The sequence below is a fragment of the Mustela lutreola genome, chromosome 12 (assembly GCF_030435805.1).
Source record: "Mustela lutreola isolate mMusLut2 chromosome 12, mMusLut2.pri, whole genome shotgun sequence".
NCBI lineage: Eukaryota > Metazoa > Chordata > Mammalia > Carnivora > Mustelidae > Mustela > Mustela lutreola.
The window spans coordinates 99,628,481-99,650,114 of record NC_081301.1 but is presented as its reverse complement, the minus strand read 5'-3'; the positions used below and the strand labels follow the sequence as shown (position 1 = coordinate 99,650,114).

General features: G+C 54.4%; 1 long non-coding RNA gene across 2 annotated transcripts; it reads left to right on the top strand.

The window, feature by feature from the left end:
- The first annotated feature begins 1,251 nt into the window (after positions 1 to 1,251).
- LOC131812766 (uncharacterized) lies at positions 1,252 to 19,236 on the top strand. Of its 2 annotated transcripts, XR_009346477.1 has the most exons (6): positions 1,252 to 1,404; positions 1,512 to 4,034; positions 7,639 to 7,785; positions 15,991 to 16,332; positions 17,883 to 18,008; positions 18,263 to 19,236. It is a non-coding gene; the product is annotated as an uncharacterized LOC131812766 (long non-coding RNA). The 2 variants fall into 2 exon arrangements; XR_009346476.1 differs by having other exon boundaries at positions 1,252 to 4,034.
- Positions 19,237 to 21,634: the final 2,398 nt, after the last annotated feature.

Here is a 21,634-nt window from a genome sequence, read left to right as displayed (position 1 = left end):
ACCCGCGGGTTCGGTTGTTGTAGATGTTTTCCTCCCCAGTGGATACCCCACTCTCTGTATTCACGAGATGAACACAGAAGGAACTCGTTAAGGAATCAGGCTTTTGTGGGACAGCTGTGATCTGACACTTTTGAAATACGATCCAGGTCACGGTGGTGAAGGGTGCAGACCTCCTTTTTGGCACCAGCGTCTGGAGTGGATTATTTTAAATGAGGTTGTGGGGCACTGGCGTCCCCCCTCGACGGAGCTGCTACTGCAGCCAGAGCTGGTTCCCGAGATGCAGGAATCCGCATGCGTCCCAGGAACCCAGAGGCGCACCTGTCCTGCAGTTCTTGGCTCTGTCCCTCCAGTGCCGCGTTTGACAACTGCGTCGAGGACACCGCCCTTTATGCTTCAACTGCGATGATGACTTTCATGCCGAGGGGACATTTTATTTGCATGGAATGTCTTCCTCAGAAGTGTAAGTGACATTACCTGGATTCTTCGATGAATGTTTATTAAGTGGATAAAAAAAGGTAAGTCCGAAATAACCCGCCACTAGCGATGTGACCGCGTGCTGCGGGCCGCCGTGTGGGCAGCCGTGTGGCTCCCAGCCCGCTTCGCCTCACAGGCTCTGCTGCCGTGGAGCCCCCGGTGGCCAGGGGTTCGAAACCAGACGGCCCCCGGCCCTCCACCCACCTCCGATCCCACGAGTGGGTAGAATTGGGCTTTCACCCACTTTTCAGCAGCTAACAAGTCCAGTTTGCTGATATGGGGAATGTTTGTATCTGAAAGTTTATTTTTCCGGATCAGAGTCTGGCTAAAAGACAAAGAAAGCAGTCCGCTTCGTGGGTGACGAGCTCGCCAGGCACCTGCCTTCTCTCTTCCGTGTTGACTCAGAACCCGTCGCGTCGCCTCTTCCCGGGGAATCTCACCAAAAGCAAATTTCTTGCCTCTGGTATGAACGGCTCATTTGGATATTTGGAAAGAGCTTTGTAACAGATATTTTGGGAAGAGATTCTGCACCAGGACGGTCCGAATGCAGACGCTCGTTTGCGCACAGGCACACCCCGGTGACCTGATTGGGTCCCCTGCGTTCCTCTCCCCAGGCTTAGCGGAAAGTCGCCCCGGGGAGGAGAGTCTTAGCAGCTGCAGTGTCGGTCTCAAGGCCGCGTCTCCTGTCAACCCTCGAGATCTCCTCACAGAGGAGAAGTCGGAGACGGAGACACCGCCAGGGTGTCGTCCAGACTCACTCGTGACACCCGGGACCCCTCACCTGAGGCGACCTTCCTTTGTTCCGCTCGGCGGCACGCTCTGTGTCCCACGCACAGATTCTGCTTCCAAGTTTGGGACCATTTCCCCCTTCGAATCATGGCGTTGCTGTTTCCCTCCTGTGTATCAGACCTGGCTCCTGCAGACCACCATGTGAGGAAAACTAATTTTTTACAGAATAGGTGTTTATAGTCTGGGGAACATCACCGAGACTCCTGGGGCCTTGTTGCTGAATGACTTTTCTTCTGGTTTCTCTGCAGGCCAAGCAGACTCTCCCATGTTGAGGACACAGGACCTTGGCATCAGGAAGAGAGAATCCCAATAACAGCTCCTCGGTTTCTTAGCCTTGTGGCCTGAGGCAGTATTGTGAGCCTCAGTTTCCCCCCTGTGAAGCAAGGGGGAAACACCTGCTTCTCGGTGCTGGGTGGGGCCCCCACGGGGCAGAGGTGATAGGGCGCCGATCCCACTGAAGGACGGCCAGGCGGAGGGACGCTCGCAGCTAACCCTCACGCTCCGCTCTGATCGAGAGCTCGCATGTCGGTGTCTAGCTTGGTGCTGGCCGGCCGTGTCTGCGTCGGGGCTCCTGCTAATGCAGGCCCTAAAATGAAGGCCGCAGGGACAGGAGTTTCTCTGGGAGGCCATCCCAGGAGGCTCCTGCAGCGGAGGCCAAGGCGCTGACATAGCTCCAGGGGCCACACCCATAAGAGTGTCCCAGTGCAGGCAGTAGGGGCTCAGCCCTGCTGGGGTCCTCCCCTCGGACCGCTCAGCCGGTCGGGGGCGGTTGGCTGCCACTCTGGGCCCGGGGCTGCTCCAGCACATCCTTGTCCACCCAACAGAAGCTCTCGCGGCCATGGCACTTGCTGTAGAGGTCATGGGTCTGCGAACATGAGCTTCCAGGAAATGTGGCATCAACAGCGTCTGCTACGACGACCCTTACGTTTTGCAGAAGATGCCTCGGCATTTACCGTGTACTTCCGGTGACTCAGTGGGCAGACTGGGCTGTGCTGGGGTCACCGCAGGTGCTCACCTCCCTCGGGCACTGGACGGGGCTGCCGGGAAGGGGCTCTCTGCCCCCGAGGCAGACCCTGGAGGAGCCGACAGCTGGGGCGGCTCTTCCTGGAAGGAGTAACTGGATGACGTGTCTGTCCGGCACATTCGCCCTATCTCGCTTCTAGAATTCCGGCAGGCAGGCTCTCCCAGCCCGGTGCCACCCCTCCCCGGACCCTTCTGTGCAGGAGAGGCTCCAGGGGCTGACATGTGGAGTGAAAGGCCGGGCTCCCTGCCCAGCACACTGCAGCGGGCCAGTGGCCTGTGCTCCCCTCACACTGCCGGCTCGCTGCGTAGCATCTACACTCCTCAAAAATTAATACACAGAAATTTCCCCAAACCAGAGACACGAGCTTCCGTATCGAAGAAGCCCACTGAACGCCCCAGAACATGAGTGTCAAAGACCAGTGGCGAAGCACGTCATTATGAAGCTTCACAGATTGCAACGAGCCAAGTTTCTGAATTTTGTTTCAAAGTTAAGCTGTTCAATTTATAAATAAGGGTTCATAAAAGTGTATTCTAACTTTGTGAGGCAGAGTTAATTGGACTGAATCACTGCAGTTGTGAGTAAAATCAGCCTCCAATAAGAAATGTCATTTTGAGGACGCCTGGGTGGCTCAGTTGGTTAAGCAGCTGCCTTCGACTCAGGTCATGATCCCAGCGTCCTGGGATCGAGTCCCACATCAGTCTCCTTGCTTGGCGGGGAGCCTGCTTCTCCCTCTGCCTCTGCCTGCCACTCTGTCTGCCTGTGCTCACTCTCGCTTCTCTCTCTCTCTGACAAATAAATAAAATCTTAAAAAAAAAAAAAAATTTGTAAAAAAAAAAAAAAAAAGAAAAGAAATGTCGTTTTGAACTTGAAGGGAACAAAGACAGTTATCTGTCTGTACCAAGTAGCCTGAAAACTTTGACTCTCTTGTGGCAAACATACTCTGGTCCCAAGGTTATGAGAAAACTGCATGGAACTATTAACACTATCAGTATTCCAAGAAAGCCGCTTCGAGTTCCTACCACAAAGACTTAGCCAGAGTCAACTCTATACTGATGAGATCTACAGGACGGGTAGATTTCGCAGGCTCGTCTGGTGGAAAACCACCTACTGTCCAGCTCAGGGTTCTTTTCAAAAAGTGCCTGTTTCAGCAGATTCCCATTGTCTTGGAGTATCTCATTAAATACTTGTGCTTCCGCTGAACGTTCTGGCCAAGGCTGGATTAAAGAATGTGGGACTCAGAGTTCTCTGCTTCCACCCCAAGCGTCGGAGAGAACCGATAATCCGGAGTTTCGCAGAGGAGAATAACACGGCTCCCCTATTGTGGCAGACACTGTAAATGTCTGCCTGGTAGCCCTTCCCCTTTTCTGGGGAAACAGTAGAACCCAGATCAGAGGCCTGCAGTACGGCCCATCCTGTGGAAGGAGTCACCACGGGGCCCGCAGGGTCATCTAGGACCCCGTGGCCAGGTGCTGGAAGGGGTGTGGTATGGCCGGGCCCCTAGCAAGGGAATTCAGGGTCACCTCTGCTGAGGATGGCTTCATCTTACTGCCCCTCTCCCTGTGACTCAGGACGCGAGGTCCGGAGCCCATGCAACCGTCTCATCCCAGCAGAGAGTGCCGTGGCTGACACACTGGAGGTGAAGGAGCCGATTGCCGGAAGGGGCCTGGGCCCTTGATGAGCGTGGAGACGTGCCAGACCCACCTCAGGATCACTTCCTTCCAGACCTCCCGCTGAGGGAACAGTCAAGGTACTCATGTCATTTTTGGACAGATGTTTTGTTCTGAGGATGGGAACAGGACACCCCAAATGCGCCACCTCGGCACAAGGATTATTTTTGAGCTGAAGGCAATTGAGAAGCTGCAGATGTCGGAAAACCTCTCTGTCCTCCCCTACCATCCTAAAAATAGGGCATGATTTTCTCTTTGTGAAGGTGTGTCCCCTCTACCAGATCAGCAAGGGAGGAGCAATGTTTATGACCAGAGGTGGGGTGGCCCCAACCTGAGTCTGCGTGAACAGAGCTTAACAAATAACCCTTGTCTTCCAGCGCATTCCCCCATGTGGGTACCTTCCCATCATTTAGTGCCCCTGGAAGCCCAACCCTGTGTCCTCTGTCCAGCTGAGTCCGTACAGTTTATCACATAGAAATCACACATATAATCATCATCTGTAAGCCTCCAGCTCTGTCCACCTCCTTGGGTGTTTACTTCTTTTCTATGAAGACCTTCATGTACATGTAAAAATTAAGATTAACATCAGATAAAGTTTGTGTGCCTTTTGTCCTGTGAATCTCTTCGCTGATAGAATTTGTAAACCAGAGTCCAAGAGCATAAGAGGGTGGATGGAAAGTTGTTTCTCCCCCACAGCCCCTTGCTACCCAAAGCATCGTCAAACACACAGGAAAAGAATCAGAAACAGTAGTAGCATAGGACTCCTCAGCGGCGGTCTGGGAGGTCAGGAGGGAGTAAGAGGGTAGCTTTGGAGCTCAGAAAGCCCATCCGTCGCCTGTGGCAGAGCGACTCTCCGCTTCCCACGCTCACCAGCACTCGGGGGTAGTCCCTGGTGGCTCACTGGTGGTCCCCACGGAGCTGAGCGCTCCTCCCCGCGTACTGGCCATGTGCGTTTCTTGCAGGAACTGTTCGTTTGTGTTCAATACTTGTTGCCTCTTCCCTTCCTGCTGTGCAGCTTTGCTTTGTGTCCTGATACTACTCCCTTGTTCTCTGTGTTGCAAGTAACTTCTCCCGCTGCCTGTCTGAATCGGGCAGGAGAGGGTCTGGCTGTGGGGTCAAGACTGAGCCCCCTGCTGTGCGGTCTGAGGCCAGTCTGGCCTCCCCTCTGTCTAATGGGGTGACTTAGCCTGAGTCACAGGATTGTTCAGGGCATTAAGTAACATAAAAACGTGCCAGCAGGGCGGCCGATGGATATATGGAGATCGTGCTCATGTCGTCACGACTCACGGATCCTCGGAGCGGGAGAAGGGAAGCTTAGAGACCCTGCGTCCGCTGACCCTGAATCCGTGACCTGTCGCTCCCGGGCCCGGGACAGTTTCCGATTTGACACTTTTTAGCTCATCGACTCTTCACAACAACTGTATGCGAAAGCTACTGTGCTGGCCCCAGTATTACATATGAGGAAACCGAGAAACAAAACCTAGGACACTCGCCCAAGACATCTTGGAACAGATAAACAAGGCAGAGCTGCTGCTTCCGCTCCCAGCTCCTCGCTCATTTGTTTTTTATTTATTTATTTTTTTCAAAAAGAGGAATGTTGTTTCGAGGAGGATGAGCCGGCTCTTGGGAGACCGTGATAAGGGCACCCCCGCCACTGCAAGGACATCTCGAGCTTCTCAACGACTGGTTGGGCCCGTCACCGAGAGGAGCCACAGACCCAGACGTGGGGTGTCGGCCACGGTCGTGCCAGGCCCACAGCGCCCCGGGCCGCGCTCCCCGACGCTCTCCCCCAGGTTAGCAGGGACAGCTCTGGAGGCTGTCGGGAGGGACCACGCACTCCCCTCTCACACAGCCGGCCACCTGCCCGCTTTCTGCCGCGGCTTCCACCACATTCTCGGAGGGGCCCATCGTCTCAGAGAAGGTTCGTTTACCGCACGCACCGCCGGTCCGAATCGTAAGCTCCCCCACAAAAACGGACAGACGTAACTTCTTTTTTTCCTTTTAACTTCCACACTAAGGAGGGTGTCGGCCTCCCTAGTTTCTGGGACTCCTCGAGGGAATTTTACTTGTATGAATAAAAGAGAGTCGGGGGACGGGGTCCTGTACCCTCTTAGGTTCAGTGTCGGGGGCTCTGCATTTCGAACTGCCCACAAATACCCCTCAAACAAAACAAAACAAAAGTTCATGGGAGAAAAAGTTCACTTCATATGAGAGGCCTTAACAGAGATGAAATGAAAAGGAAATGAAAAAGATGAAATGAAAAGATGAAAGGAAAGGAAAGGTTAGTTCTGAGGACCTGGTACAGCATTTCCAGCAGAGAGCGACCGGTCATGGGGTCAAGACAAAGGGAAAGGGGCTTTAACAAGGGAGGGGACGGGGCTTATGCTTCCAGGAACGTGGCCGACCATGAGAGACCAACACATGGGGAGACACGGCTGTCTCGGTAAGGGCCGGCTGCCGCGGACCCGCGTCTGTGTTGCCTCAGTCTTAGCCGATGGCCCTGTTCTCTGCCGGGTACAAGCCGGGCACTTCGTCACAGACGTGGTATGACCTGCTTCTAGGTGGAAAGGAGATCAGAGAGCCTTTCTGCGTCTGCGGCTTCGCAAGTTCCTTTAGCTCGGGATGATCAGTATGCCGCTGTGGCGTGATTTAGGGGGCACGCCCCGATCCCAGTGGGAGGGGCCCATGCTCCCACCGTCACCCGTCCCCAGGCAGGGCCGTTACCTTCCGTCCGGCCAGTAACGAGCTGGAGACTTCTGCACTGGAGAGCTCTGGGGACTTTGATGAGCTTTGCTGCAGGACCTGAACGTGTGAGGCCCCTGGAGGAGACCACCGCAGCGTCAGCCCCACCGGTGGGCTTTACCTGGGACGACTGCTCACAGCCACCAGGCTCCTTCCTTCTCCGTTGGAATTCGGGCTGCGCAGCCTATTCTGAATGTTTTCCTGGATAGCAGAGCTTTCGAAGTTTACCTTTGTAGAAAGAGTTTTCTGAATTAAACCCACTTGGGTTAAAAATCCATTCAAAGTTCTAACAGAGCATGGTGAACAAATGCTGTTTTAACGCAGCGCTCATACCCCTACACAGTTACACGTAGGTGGGGAAACTGAACTCGTTTAATTTAGTCCAGGGCCTAGCCCACAGCGCGCCGAGGTCCGGAGGGAGTTTGCTTAAGACACCCTGCTCTCCCAAAGCCAAAGCATAAGCAATTAAAATTCTTCACTGATGTGGGGAAATTTTAACAGATCATGTTTTCCTGGTGCTACTATTTTCAAAAGGAGAACGATGAATAAAAATGTGTGTATCTTACAAGCTAACAAAATAACGTCCCCGACGCCACTCACATGTAAGCAAACGTGTGTGTGCCCGCGGGGCCCCAGCCGCGCAGGAAGAAGCGGCTGTCTGTGCAGCCAAGTAAGATTTCCGCTCCCTTTGGACCAGGGTCTAAGGGTAACATTCTAAGGTGTTTTAAGTAACATTTTATTATAATAGAAGAAAGACACTGTTCATTGTCCAAAAGCTTTAAAGTACAGGAAAGTATCAGGTACAAAGATCATGCCTGACCCAGCTGCACGGAAATAACAGACCAGTTATTATTAAGATTTGAAAGTAGGAATGGTTCAGGGAGTAGAGGAGCAGTCTGTTTTTATTATTCATTTATTTTATTTTATTTATTTATTTTTAAGTTCTGTGCCTGCTGTGGGGCTTGAACTCATGACCCTGAGATCAAGAGTCACCTGCTCACCCTCCTGAGCCAGCCAGCCGGATGCCCAAAGGAGCAGTCTTTAAAGAAGAAATATTTGGAGATGGTGCATTTCACACTTAAAAACAAGGTATTAGTAATAATAATTTTATATAGTTAGTGATTTTCTTAATTTCTGCATCTTTATAAATTGTCCTATTTCTAACCGTATGGCACTTGAGTGACGTGAACAGCAGTAACACAGTGGTTGGTGTTCCGTGAGCCCTCACACTCTGTCGGGCACGAGTTCGAGTCCCTCAAAGACCAGCAAAGCCTCCCATGCACATAGACCGTATTTACCTGCTGAATAAATGTAATTGTTAAATCAAGACAAATGATTCGGTTACTCTGTTGAGATGCCGGAAAACGTCCAGTGACTTCTGCCGGGGATGCCCATCGGAGTCAAACAAAGGCTGCAGAGCCGTTCTGACCCCGCGAGGCGCAGGGCACCGCTGCAGGCAGGCCAGGCTCACAGTGTCCTGCGGCAAATGTGCCGCCTCAGTGTGACGGCGACGAGCGAGACGAGCCGGCTCAGGAGACCCGCGCGGGAAACCAAGGGCCCGCGCTCCGTGGAAGCGCGTCAAGGTCTCGGAGGACGGGGAAGCCCGATGAGCTCACCGGGAGCCGCGCAGAAGGAGCAGGTTCTGGGAAGACCAGCAAGATCGCGGCGGCCGCCTCTCCCGGGTGGTGGGAGCAGGCCCAGGGGGATTGTGGGTGCGGGGCTGGTCTGGCGCCCGGCCAAGGGGCCGGCTCTGGCTCCCAGGACAGGCAGGAGCCGCGGGCCAAGTGGCCAGCGGGGTCTCTGCAGAGACACGCGGGCAAGGGCTCCAAGACGAGCAGTGTGCACGGTGGTCTCAGGCCCCTGTTGGGTTTGGGGCGGGGGCCCCACAGGGAGCACCGCGTCTCTTCCGGAGCGCTGAGCCGGTTGTCGAACAAGACCGTCGGAGATCAAAATGCCAGTCCCAATGGCCCACAGCTCTTTCCCATGGCTCTCTCTTCGTGCCCTCGGTCCAGGCCCACTCGTGGGCAGACAGGCGCTGCCGCAGCCTCAGAGACAGCTGGGGGGCCCGGTGACCCGATGGAAACCTCCAGAAGCCACTAGCAGCCCTCTCTGCTTGCCCACCACCTGCCAGAGGAGGCCCGACCCCGCCGGCTGCCCCCACGGGACACGCACGGTTCTTGCTGGTGCACTGGCTCGGGAGGCGGTGGGGAGGGGTACCCATTGGGACCAGCCAGAGTCCAGGAGCGAAAGCTGCTGAGGGCTGGGGGCAGAGGACATGGGGATGAGTTTGGGTTTTGCAGGACGACGGCTGCCTCGGCCGGATGCTGTGACCGCAGCGAGAACGCGCCTCGGACCAGGATGGCACTCCCAGTGCTGCGGGGCTCTTCCCGAACTGCAGAATGCTGGTTTAAACTGGACGTCAGGAAGTGAACTGTAACTACGTGCCCACCGGTCCCTTAGGACTTTCCGGTTCAAGAGAAACAAAAGGCCTTGACAACGTCTGGATGTATGTCCGCTCTGCAGAGAAGCGGAGCGGTCCCTGAAACTTCTAGTTACTGCCTCTGCAAGCACTGCAGCTCTGGTGACCAGCAAGCGCCCTGGGAGCCGCCCCCCTTGCTCCACGAACAGGCGAGAGGGTGCCCTGAGGTCCCCCGCTGAGGGGGCGCAGGCTTCTGCGACAGGCACGCGTCCAGAGCGAGGCCGCTGACCCGGCCTGACGGAGGCCCAGTGCCAAGGTGGACAAGGCACCGGGTCCTGGCCCGGGATCCACGGTGACCCCCTGAGATCCAGAGCGGCTCTGGGGCGGCTCCAGATGGAGACTGAACCCCTGACCTCTCCCATAAAGACATCCGTGACACCCACTGCGCCATCTGGGGCTCATAAAACCACATTCTCTATCTGTTCTTGGCTCACAGGCTACTCCAAAGCTGAAGGGCAATATTTAGGCCTCTCTGGTTTATTCGTGGGCTTTAATTCAGAACACATTTCCAAGAGAGCAGAGAACAAAGCACAATAGCACTGAAGTTCAATTTACATTCTCAGTCAGTGAAACAAAATGGAAATAAAAAACAGTTGTGCAGGACTCGTTTATAACTAAACTATGGCTCCAAAAGCGCTTTTCCTATAATGTCATGGAATAAAGGACATTTTAAAACCACCAGCAAGAGAGCTTAAGTGACCAAAAAAGGAGAGGTGAAGACTTTCTGTGAGGAACAAAATGCTCACGTCAGAGCGGCGATGACAGCCTGTAGTCTCTCTCTCAGTCTGGCAGATGCAAAGTTACTCGACTCCTTCCTGACTTCAAGTCCGTCCCACAGGGAGCCGTCTGCTTGGGGGCCACTTGTCCCTGCGAGGCCCTGGGAAATGCCTGCCTGGGGAGGCAGGTTTGCTCCGTGGCCTGGGCCGTCCTGCTGCAAGGCCACAGAGCGCTCAGCCCTCGCTCCCCGGGATCTTCAGGCACGGATTTGCCCTCGTGAGTTCACGTCCGGTTCATTCTGCAAAACGACATACCGAGCGCCAGCCGACCGTCGCTCCCCCAAGCCCCACGTCGGCGATGCCGCAGGACCCCAGCGCTGGAAACGCGTGTCCCCACGGGGCGGGACGTGTTCCGAGATGCTAGTGGTTCGTGCGGGGCTCCCCGAGCTCAGCGTCAGACTAGATCCCACGCAGCTCATCAGCAGCAGAGCCAGAACAGACTCCGACTCCACGTCCTGCACATCTCCCCTGCGGCTGAGTGTGGAGACTCTGAAGAACGTGCGTGAACCATCAGGAGAGGAGTCCCACCAGCCACGGGCAGCCAGCTGGCCTCGTCACCAGGCCGTCATGTGTGCCAAGTTTTCTCCACTGGGTTCCCCCCGGCTGGTTTATCTGTGCCTCCTTGTGTTTCTTTGATAGGTTCTTCCCTACTCGTCTCCACTTTCCGCTGGTCCCTGCTGTGGTACCCCCTCTCTGGGGCTGGGAAGCACCCCTGCTTCATCCTGGGCTCTCGGGTTTTCAGCCCAAGGCTTGCTGTGTAGCTGGCGGCTTGTTAAATGCTAGTGGGAGGAGGGAATGGTCCATCCGCCCCAAATTCAATCCTTTATCAAATCAAATTTTAAAAAATGTTTTCTTTCCCTTTCATTGTCTGTGAATACCCGTTAAAGAAGTCCACTTGGCTGATGCACTTAGAGGTGGTAGGAGATGCCGGGACGTAAAGCCTGGACGTTACGACTCCCGGCCCCAAGTCGAAACACCCGCTCTCTTGCTTGCCCCTAGGGGACGTCCCATCCGGCTCAGTGGTCCACGGGCCAGTTATGGCCAAAGTGGAAATGGTCGACAAAGACCCGTGGGAGGGACGGTGACCAATGCCAGCCTGTCCCTTCCTTCTCCCACTGACGGCTCCTGAGCCAGGTGCGGACGGGACGCAGGTGTGAATCTGACACCCACTGCCCCAGTGTGGGGGAGCAGGGACATAGAAAGATCTCGGCTCCCGCAGGGCGTCGTGGGCCCGCTGAGCCCATGCTGACCGCTGCTGCCCCCAGACTTCTTGTTCTGCAAGAAAATTAAGCCCTTGGTTATTGAAGTCATTTTTAGCCCAAAGGTGCCCCAGTGTCTTCTGAGTGATGTCCCTGAAGCGAGAGGTCATGGAGCCGAGTGCCGTGGATGTCTGAGGGACGTGCGCAGCGTGGCCGAGATGGCGACGAGGAAGAGGCTGTCGGAATCTATCGGAGACACTGCCGGAGCGTACAGTCCCATTCCCGGGTCTGAGCACATTTTGTTTTCTCTGCTATGACCTTCCAGGTTTTTCTGACCCGTTATCAATAGGTCACAGTTCTCATGCCGTTTGCTGTGGGCTACACTGTCCCACACTTCCAGGAAATAAGGATTTTCTCCTCCGTGACCATTGCAGCGTGGTCATGTTTAATGATTCCCAAATACAATCTGATGCCGGTCCGTACCCAGAGTCCCCATCGTCCACCCCAATGTCTCCCATACTTGCTCTTTTAGAACCACAGTCCAAGCGTTGCGTTGTGTTTTTATGCCTGTCCCTTATTTCTGTGTGATATTGTCCTGTAGGAGAAGCCAGGCCAGTTGTCATGGAAAGGGTCTCACTTTGCAGATTTTCTCAGAGTGTTTCCTACTGGTGGCATTCCGTGGCTCCCTGTCCCCGTATTTCCTGTCACTGGAGTCGTGTCCGAAGGTCTGATGGGATTTGAGTTAATATATTTGGGGCGAGGACACAGTAGATCCCCACGGCTATTTCTCCCGACTTCTCATGGCACGAAGCCCTGGGCCGCCTCCCACACTGAGGCAAGCTTCCCGGCCTTTGGTCTTGTGTCTCCTCTCCCCGTCCAGAGCTGCTGCTGTCCCTGTCCTGGTCTACCATGTCTCCTCATAGTCCCACGCCTCCGCTGGTACGGTGCTCTGTCCAGAGGTCATCTCTCTCCTGCAGGCAGAGTCTCCAGTAGCAGGGACAGTAGACGTGGCCCTTGTGTGTGGGTGGGACCGGGGACTCGCTTCTGACCAGCAGAACGCAGCACAGGTGAAGCGAGGCCTGCTCCGCTCCCAAGGACCAACCTAAGACCCGCAGCACCTTCAGTACCTAAGTCAGGCTCTGAGTCCCCGCCGATGCCTTAGTGTCGCCACCACAGGCTTCATTACCTCAGACGACAGCAGGACCACCATTGTCATCGCCACCGGCAGAACCAGGGCTTCATTACCTCCCGAGGCACCATGTTGCGCACCCTGCGTGCTCGCCCAACACTTGCCACCGACGGAGGCTGTGATCGTCGTGTTCCGCAGCTCCCAGGGGTGACCTGCTACCGTCCTGGCTTCCCGGACGCTGGGAGCTGCATCCGTACCCGGCTGTACACAGAGCCAAGACGTCTGTAGTCAGGAGAGACGTATGATAGTATTTGGCTCTGCAAAAGAAACACTTATTTGGAATTTCCCTTTATTTTTTTCCTGCTTGGAAAAACAGGACAAATGGAGTGAGTTAGTGACAATGTTTTCCAGATGTTCTCTAGATAAGACCAAAAAAACAAATATAAACAAGAATCTTTTCTTATTTTTCCTGAGAAGATTAAAATGAAAGTCCGGTCGTTTACCAAGTGACCTTTGCCCAAACTCATGTTTCCCTCTCAAGCTCTGGCTGCCGAGCACGGGGAGGACTTGGAAGTGCCTCGAGCTGGCCAGGACGTCCCCCCGTCGAAGACTGAGCCCCGAGCCCGGTATTTCTCCCTTTACAAAACCCCCTGTCATGGGAGGGGGCTTACTCTCCAATAACAGATCATGGACTTGATCCAAAACAGCAAAAGGCTTATTGAAGAATTGAAATATTGTCCCTAATCCCAAATAAAAAAGTGGCAGCTGACACAGGCCGGTGTGATTGGAGTCACCATTGGAGTAAGAGGTGCCTGGGGGCTCGGCCGGCCGGCTGAGGTCTGGCTTTGTCTCAGGTCATGATCCCAGGGTCCTGGCATCCGGCCGCAGCGGGACGGCTCCCTCCTCCCCTCCCCCCGCTGGTGCACTCTCTCTCTCTCTGCCCCTCGAAGAAATAAATCTTTAAGAAGAAAGGAGCGCCCGTCCTTCGATCCCAGGGCATACGGCATCGGTAAGACCAGAGCGGGCGGCTGTGGAAAAGGGAGATTCAAAGAAATACTTGATTCTCAGAACTTTTGTGTGTCTGAAGTTGTGTCTGTGAGCGCTTAGTATGACTGGAAATTGCATGTGAAGTTTCAAATTGTCGATTTAACATAGGCAAAGGGACTTATGTATGGTCTCTAAGGTAAAGCCTACGATTTCACGAATTAGAGAAAACTATCTAAAAATACACACAGAAGACAAATGTCTATTGGATTCTCCGAAAAATAAAATAAAGTCAATATGCGAGTTGGAAACAATGAAACTAAGTCAGACTATTTCCTAGAAATGATGTAAACGCAAGCTTTGAGATCTAAAGAACCCACCCAGCGCCGAGCAGAAACGTTTCAGAGATACTCATGTGGGTCAGGTGGAGAAGCTGCTAAGCTCAAGGATAAAGAAGAAGCCCCAGACCTTCAAGTGGGAGAAGCTTGTTCCGTTCACGGCGAGAATCGGAGCGTGGGCGCTACCGGACGCCACCGCGGACACTGAGGAAGAGGAAAAGCCCTTTCCTTCTCAGGGGAACTTATTTTGGACTCCTGTGCCCACCCAAAAGATCAACAAAGGATGAGGGAAAATAAAGACGAAGTTGGGTTTTTGACTGCAAGTAACAGGAGCCCCAGAGAGGGTCCGTGTCACATGGGCCAGTGACGCATCGAGAGCCCCGCCCTGTCTGTCCGTCTGTCCACCCCGGCCCTGTCTGTCCGTCTGTCCACCCTGCCGTCCTCAGCACCGGCGTCCTTCTTAGACTTGTCCCCAGGAGGGTGTCAGGTTTCCTCACTTACGTGCATCAGAAGAGAAAGGGGGCAGCAGGGTGTCCGTCCGTCCCTTCAGTGTCGCCGGACCGACGCCGTCCGTGTGAGCCCTGCGCAGCGCGACGGTGCTGGCTGTCTCGGAGTGCTCCACCGGTGGGGGACGGGGTTGCTTACCCCGAGTCGTGCGCTCTAAGCGGAAGGGGGGAAACACCCCGACAACACAGGTTTCCTTGGAGAGAAGGAAGGGAGCGCGGAGACCGGATGCCGAAGGACACCGTCCCGCACGCCTGCCCTCACAGCCCCTCTGGAGAACTGCTGGGGGACGTGCTCGGAAACAGGGGAGCGCAGTCGGGAAAAGGAAGACACACATCTCGGGGAGTGCTGAGCCGAGACACAGGATGGCATCGAGGCCCGTCTGCGGTACTACGGCTCTCACGGCGACGCTGCTGTGACTGAGGATCCCAAAAAGTGGAAGCGTGCACGGTTGGTTTTTTAAGTCAAAGCAAACCTGGAACTGCAAGTACGAATTATTTCGGTGAAATATAGGAGAAAGAGGTAAAAAGAGGAGTGAAGGCAGTTCCAAGGCGAAGGTGACAGAAACGCGGTAAGTTTGTCTGGAAAGGTAAGAGTCAACATACGTGTGTTTACTCCCACATTATGAGGCGTCTGACTTTGCCAAAGCCATTGTGGTGAAGTTACGCATGTGGAAAAGTCACAGGTTCCTCCCCATTAGCGATCAGGGAGAAGCAGAGCGAAACCACGCGAACCATTTCTGTCCCCAGCGTTTCGGCCAGCGATGGTTTGACAACCCAGTGTTGGTAAAGTCAAAGCGACATGGGCTCTCGTGGAAGCAGAGACGCACGGACTGTTTGGGAGACGGTATGAGATCCCTCAAGCGTTCCAACACGCGGACACGTTTAACTAGCAGTTTCCTTCTGCAGAAGTAGTTGCCGCTCACACGGACAAATATGGACAATGAGCCGGGCGGTGCGACCTAAAATAGCGACCAGTGGAAGGGACCTGCCTGCCCGCAGAGGAACAACCCAGTGCGACGCTGAGCGTCCGAACCACGGATTCTTCTGTAACCCTCTGAGGCAGAGTCGTGTGAGTTACTTTTTTGGATTTGGGGAGTTTTTTTGTAAAGGGCCAAACAGTAAATATTGTAGATTTAGGATACCATGCTTACAAAACCTCTTGTGCGACGTCTCAACTCTGACATTTGACTGCGGAAGTAGTCGTAGGCAGTACTGAAATTAAAGAGCATGCCCGTGTTTCAATAAAACTTTATTAAAAAAAATAAAAAACAGCAGTCCAGGAGCGCCTGGCTCGAGGTCATGAGCTCCAGCCCCACGTTGGGTGTAGAGGTTACTAAGAAAAGACAAGCAGAAAGGCAGCAACAGCAGACTGGATTTTACCACGTGTCTGCCCTTTGTGTTAAGGGTTTCATTTGATCTTCATGTAGTGATCTGAAAATTTCTCCGTGCTGCATTAGTTTACAAAAATAAAGCTGGAGGGGCGCCTGGGTGGCTCAGCGGGTTAAAGCCTCTGCCTTCGGCTCAGGTCATGATCCCAGGGGTCTGGGATTGAGCCCTGAATCGGGCTCTCTGCTCAGCGGAGAGCCTGCTTCCTCCTCTCTCTGTCTACTTGTGATCTCTGTCAAATAAATAAATAAAATCTTTTAAAATATAAAGCTGGAAAGCAATGTATTATACAATGCAATCTTGAAACATTATATGCGCAATCACATGCCCATGAAGTCGACTCTCATGACTCACGATTGTCCCGTTCTACGAAATCACCATGAAGGACGGATTATGAAATACGGGACCAGCGCTCCTCAGAGAAATAGCTTTAGGTTCCTGCGAGCGTCTGGCCGCACCTACTCAATATAGAATCTTGTATGTGTGTTTCCATTTAGAGGCCCCGTATTTAACATACATCGTTGGCTCATGAGGGTTGCATGCACGGCCAGCAGGACCGCCCCTCACAGCCGCAGGAAGCTTGTCCAACACACGTGTTTTCTCCATGGGACCCGTCATAGCCTTCCCGGGCTTAGGAGCTCAAGACAACACGTCAGCACCGTGTCTGGGGGGACTTTCAGCAGAGAAATCACCAGCAAATGCCTGAGAATGAGAAAAACACGGCAGGAAGCTGACCGCGTAGAGGACATCTGCGTCCAGTATGAGCCAGGACAAGCAGGCAGAGTGCCACCTGTTTGACCGCAGCTGTACCGACGTCCAGAGTGCTGTCAGGGTCACAGGTATGGATGTCGGGGTCACAGGTAAATCGTCGCTCCTAGAAAGCTCTGCACACACGGACTGCAGGACCGGGGACGCTGGGTACGTGTGTGTTTGCACGTGCGGAGGGAAAAGCTTGAGACAAGAACGCTACACATGGGCGTGGGGGACAAGGGGACAAGGGGCCGTGCTCAGTGTCTTCCGGCTGCGCTCCGCAGTGACTCCGTTTCTCCCGGGCCGTGTACTTCTGTGGAACTCAGAGCTTCTTAAAGATTTTTAAAGAATCATCGAGAACATAGAGAGCTTGCTGGTCAATATATTTAAAAATGAGCTTAGAATTCATTTCAACACTTCAGTGAGTACCCAGGCCCGTCGGCTGGGGGTGGACGGACAGAATGCGGTCTGTCCGCCGGACGGAAAGGAGACAGGAACTCAGAGACGCGTGTCCCGCGCACACGTCCTGCTGAGTGAAGGGCACCGGTTGTAGGGGACCGTGTGCTGTAGGATCTCAGGCCAGTCCCCACAGGCAGAATGGAGATTAGCAGTTGCTTGGGCTGGGAGTTTTGGGGGGAAACCGGCCTGGGAGAGTTTCTTTTAGGGGAGACCAGTGTTTCACAATTCCATTGTGAGGGTGATACAGCCCAAATTCTGTGACTAAATACTAAAACACACTGAGTCGTATACTTTATTTTTTAGTTTGTTTTATTTTTTTTAAAAGATTTTATGTAGGGGCACCTGGGTGGCTCCATGGGTTAAGTCTCTGCCTTCGGCTCAGGTCATGATCTCAGGGTCCTGGGATCGAGTCCCGCATCGGGCTCTCTGCTCAGTGGGGAGCCTGCTTCCTCCTCTCTCTGCCTGCCTCTCTGCCTGCTTGTGATCTCTCTCTCTCTGTCAAATAAATAAATAAAATCTTTAAAAAAATAAAAAAAAACATATTTATTTGAGAGCGAGCGAGCGCATGAGCTGGGGGTAGGCAGGAGGGAGAGGGGGAAGGGGAAGCTCCAGCTCCACGGCGAGCCCAGCGCGGGGCTCCATCCCGGGACGCCAGGTCATGACCCGAGCCCGAGGCAGACGCTTCACCCGTGGAGCCCGCAGGCGTGTCTGAGGCGGACACTTCACGTGGGCGACTGGGTGGCGTGTGGACTGTAGCCTAACAAACTATCTAACAAGTTTTCTGCGGAGTTATTCCCTCCAACTCAAATTCAGCTTCTTGCATATCCTCCCCAGAGGCCTCTGTGTTCTTTTTTCCTTTTTATTTTCCTTTTTATTGGCATGGTGAAGATGCGGGCAAGACCCCGGTGATGGTTTTGCGTGACGGCGGCGTTGGGGGGGTCCTTACTTTTCGCTTTGTGCCCCTTCTCTTGATTACACCGGTTTCCCGAAATGAGCACTTAGGAAACACGCCGATATTTTACTGTCAGGGTCAGTGGCTTCTTCGCTGTCCGTTCACATGCGAAGATCACTCAGGAGGTCGATCTGACTTGCCCGGGGCCCTCGTTTTGGATCTACCTCCAGTCTCCAAATAAAGGCCCTCGTGCTTTTCTTGAAATGTGCTTCTTTTCTGATTTGTCAGTCTGGAATTAAAGCAGAAAGCCTCTGTGTGTTCCCACGGTAAGACCCCCGAGGTCCCAGAGCGAGACAGCACGTTGCGGAAGGGAGCAGACGGACGGCGAATGCTCGGAGGACGCGCCCTGACACGGTGAGCTGGTGGGTCTGGGAAGTCTCAGCTCCGTCCAGGCAATGACGCTCCATCATTTACTCGAGACGGTGGGATCCCCTCTTGGTATTTGTGGGGAGTGAAGACAACGGCCCCGTGAGTCCCGCGTCCCTGTGTCCGGCGCAGCCTGTGCCCCGCTCCCTCTCCCTCTGGATGTGAGGTCTGTCTCTCCACCCCAGGAACCTCGGCTGGCCGTGCGGCCTGCTCTGATCCGCCGCCCGTCCCTTCCCCAGCAGCACCCGAACGCCAAATCCAGAGCCGAGACGACGTGCAGCTCTTGCTGTCGCCGGTGGGACAAGGCCACCGCGCTGTCTCACCCGAGCTGGACAGAAAGGAGCTAAGGTGCCCCCGGCCGTAGTTGGGATGTGACCGCGAGGACGTCTGGGACCGGCCTGCCCATGTGCCCTGGGAAAAACCGGGAGACGACCGACCCACCCCGCCACGGAAATATGAATGAGCCGTTGCCTCTAGAAGCCATCAAACCAGTTTTGGAGGCTGTGTTTTACCGTAGATGCTGGGTCAGTACCTGAGGACCCGCAGGACTGAATGTCGGCCCCTGCGTGCGGAAGGAAGCGCCAGCCCGGCACTGCGGGCTTGAGAGCGAGTGCAGGGACCCTTCCACACGACCTTCTGTTTGCTTAAGGAGACCGGGGTTGGTTTCCGCTCTTTCCACAGATCAAGCCCTAAGTAACACACAGATGGGTACCAGGGGTGGAGTACGTGGAGACAGTGGGTTCAGGACGGCCACGCGTTCCTTGTCCAGAGCCGTGCTCTCTGACGGTCCGTGACCACGCGTGCGGCGGGCGTGAAGCTGCGCCAGCGCAGGCCGAGCCTTTCCGGCCGGTGGACACGGCCTTCGCCTCCCGCAGCCTGCGCGGCCGTGTCGGTCAGACTCCCCCGAGGCCCTCGAGCCATGAAAAACCCGACCTGTGTGAAGACGTCCCAGAGAGGAAGACACCGCGTGAACAGGAAGGGGAGAAAGACGCAAGCACGGAGCCGCGCCGAGCAGGGGAGGCGTCTGGAAGGGAAGGCCAGGCCTGAGGCGACCTCGTCCACCCTGCGTAGCTCCGAGACCGACAAAGCCGTTGAGGTCTTCCAAAATTCCTGACCCACAATCATAACATCAAACGGTGGAGGCGCCTGGCTGGCTCAGCCTCTAGAGGGTGCGGCTCCTGATCTCTGGGTCATGAGTCCGAGCCCCACTTCAAAAATAAACGGAATTTTTTAAAAAGTCAAATGGTTGCTTTAAGCCTCTCAGTTTTGGGGTGGTTTGTTTCGTAGCAATAAGTAAGCGGAGAAAGTAACCGACGTCGGGGAACAACGGCACTGGGGGGCTCGAATGGTCCACGGGAAGAGTCCGTGGCTCCCGTGGCGAAACCCTCACCCCTGGGGTCAGCTCCATGCGGTCCTGCCCTGTTGGCGTTTTGTATCTACAGGATCTGAGCTGCTGAAATATTACTTAGAGTATTTTATATCTGCTCCTAAGAGATGTGGGTCTATAGGGTCTTTCTTGTAATGTCTCCATGTGGTTGGAGTGACCTGGTGGTGCCGGCTGCGTGGAGCTGAGGCTATTTCTTGTAATGTCTCCATGTGGTTGGAGTGACCGGTGGTGCCAGCTGCGTGGAGCTGAGACTGTTTCCTCCTTTTCGGTTTTGTGGAGGACGACGTGTAGAATTTCAGACGTTTTGTGTAATTCACCAACTGTCATCTGGCATGTTCTTTGGGAGGAAGGTTTCGACTACAACTTCAATTTCTTTAATAAATACAGGATCATTCGGTGTTTATTTCCTCCGGAACGAGTGTCGGCGGGTTTGTGCGTCACACGCTCTGCCGGTCTCTGACGCTGGGTCGGGGCGCTGAGCCGCAGGTGCGGTGGCTGCCCCCGTCTTGCTCTTCGGTTTCTCCTGGATCCATAGGCCCTGGACTCCCTTTCTGCCTTTCGGCTTCTTTAGGAGTAGTTGAATGTTCTTTGTGATTCCACGTGATCTCTCTCAGTGGCTAATGTTTACAGCTCTTTGTTTTTGTCCTGTTAGTGGTTGCTTTTCCAACCTTACAATGACAGGGCGCTTCGTGCACAGCAGGAGACGCTGTCACACCACACTTCCGGTTCCCCTGCTTGCTCAGGTGCGGTCGGATGTTTTACTTCTACGTGAGTTTTAACCTCCACAAATTGTTCTGTCACATGGTCTTAGAGCCCAGATTGTCTGACCCGAAGTCCATTCTCTTCATCGACGTCTAACAAGAAAATAAGGAGACGGGGCCTGGGTGGTGCCGTCAGTTGAGTGTCTGACTTGGTTTCGGTCGGGTCGGGATCTCGGGACGGGGAGATGGAGCCGACCGCCAGGCTCTGTGCTCAGCACGGGGTCTGCCGAGACTCCCTCTCGTCCTTTGCCTGTCTGCCTGCGCTTTCTAAATAAAGGCAATCTTTTAAAAAAGCAACAAGAAAACAAAAATTCTCTGTTCAGATTAGCCTTTGACAAGCTTCAGGTAGGAAAGGTTATGCTGGGGCACGTGGGGGCTCCATGGGTTCAGCGTCTGCCTTCGGCTCGGGTCATGGTCCCAGGGTCCTGGATGGACCCGCGTCGGGCTCCCTGCGCAGCGGGGAGCCTGCTTCCCCTCTCTCCGCTGCTCCCCCTGCCTGTGCTCTCGCTCACTCTATCAAGTAACTAAATAATTTTTTTTTTTTTAAAGGGAAGTAAAATTTAAGCTGGGTAAGTGTGAAACGTCCGCCTAAAATGCAGCCCAGTCAGGAAAGTCAAGCGTATGCAAGTACAGCTTCTTCATGGTTTCAGCAACGGATGTTCATTTAAGCCTCAGAAAGTTCTCAAAGAGCTGCTAGGACAAAATTGACAGATCTTCAAGGTAATGTTACTATAAGCTGTTTTTTTCATGGAGACAGTAAAAATGCCTAACGTAGCCCACGGCCTGGTGGTCTGCAGAGAACCACACACGGCGCTGCCGGGGCCCGGGCAGCCTTCTGAGTGCGGCTCGCGTGTTGCTGTATTTACGCTCCCCGCACGGTCCGGCGATCCTTCTGTGGCAGGGCCGCGCGGACGGCTATATATGGTCGTTCAGAAGGCGCCAGCGCGAGCCGCAATCCATCTTGAGGACGACACGCGTCCTGCTGCATTACGTCGCTCCGTGAGTCAGATCAGGATTTACCAAAAAAGGTTCAGTTTCCATCCTGAGTGAATACGAAATTCCTTTCCCTCCTTGCAAAGAAAAACACTTTGTGTTTTATCATTTCAACAAGTTCTCGGTCTTACTGTTTCAATGAGTCCTGATGAATTTTAGTTGTCACCGTTCACATCATTTTTATGGTTCAGCCTCAGACTCCCAAACACACACTGACGGGAGCAGGGCCGGACCTCGCGGCGCGCTCCCCCGGCTGTGTCACGTCCACCCCCGGGAGAGGAATAATCACGCCTTCTGGTGCAGCGGGGTGGGGGGAGGTCCCGTGTGCTCCAGCGAAGGGGCTGTGAGCGCATCCGTGGACTGCCAGGCCCCGGCTCCGGAGCTGAAGACCCGTGGGGGTGTAAGTCCCACCGCTGGGGCCACCGGGTCTCGGGGGAGGCAGGGCAAAGGCCAGGTGAGACCAGGGCGCGGGG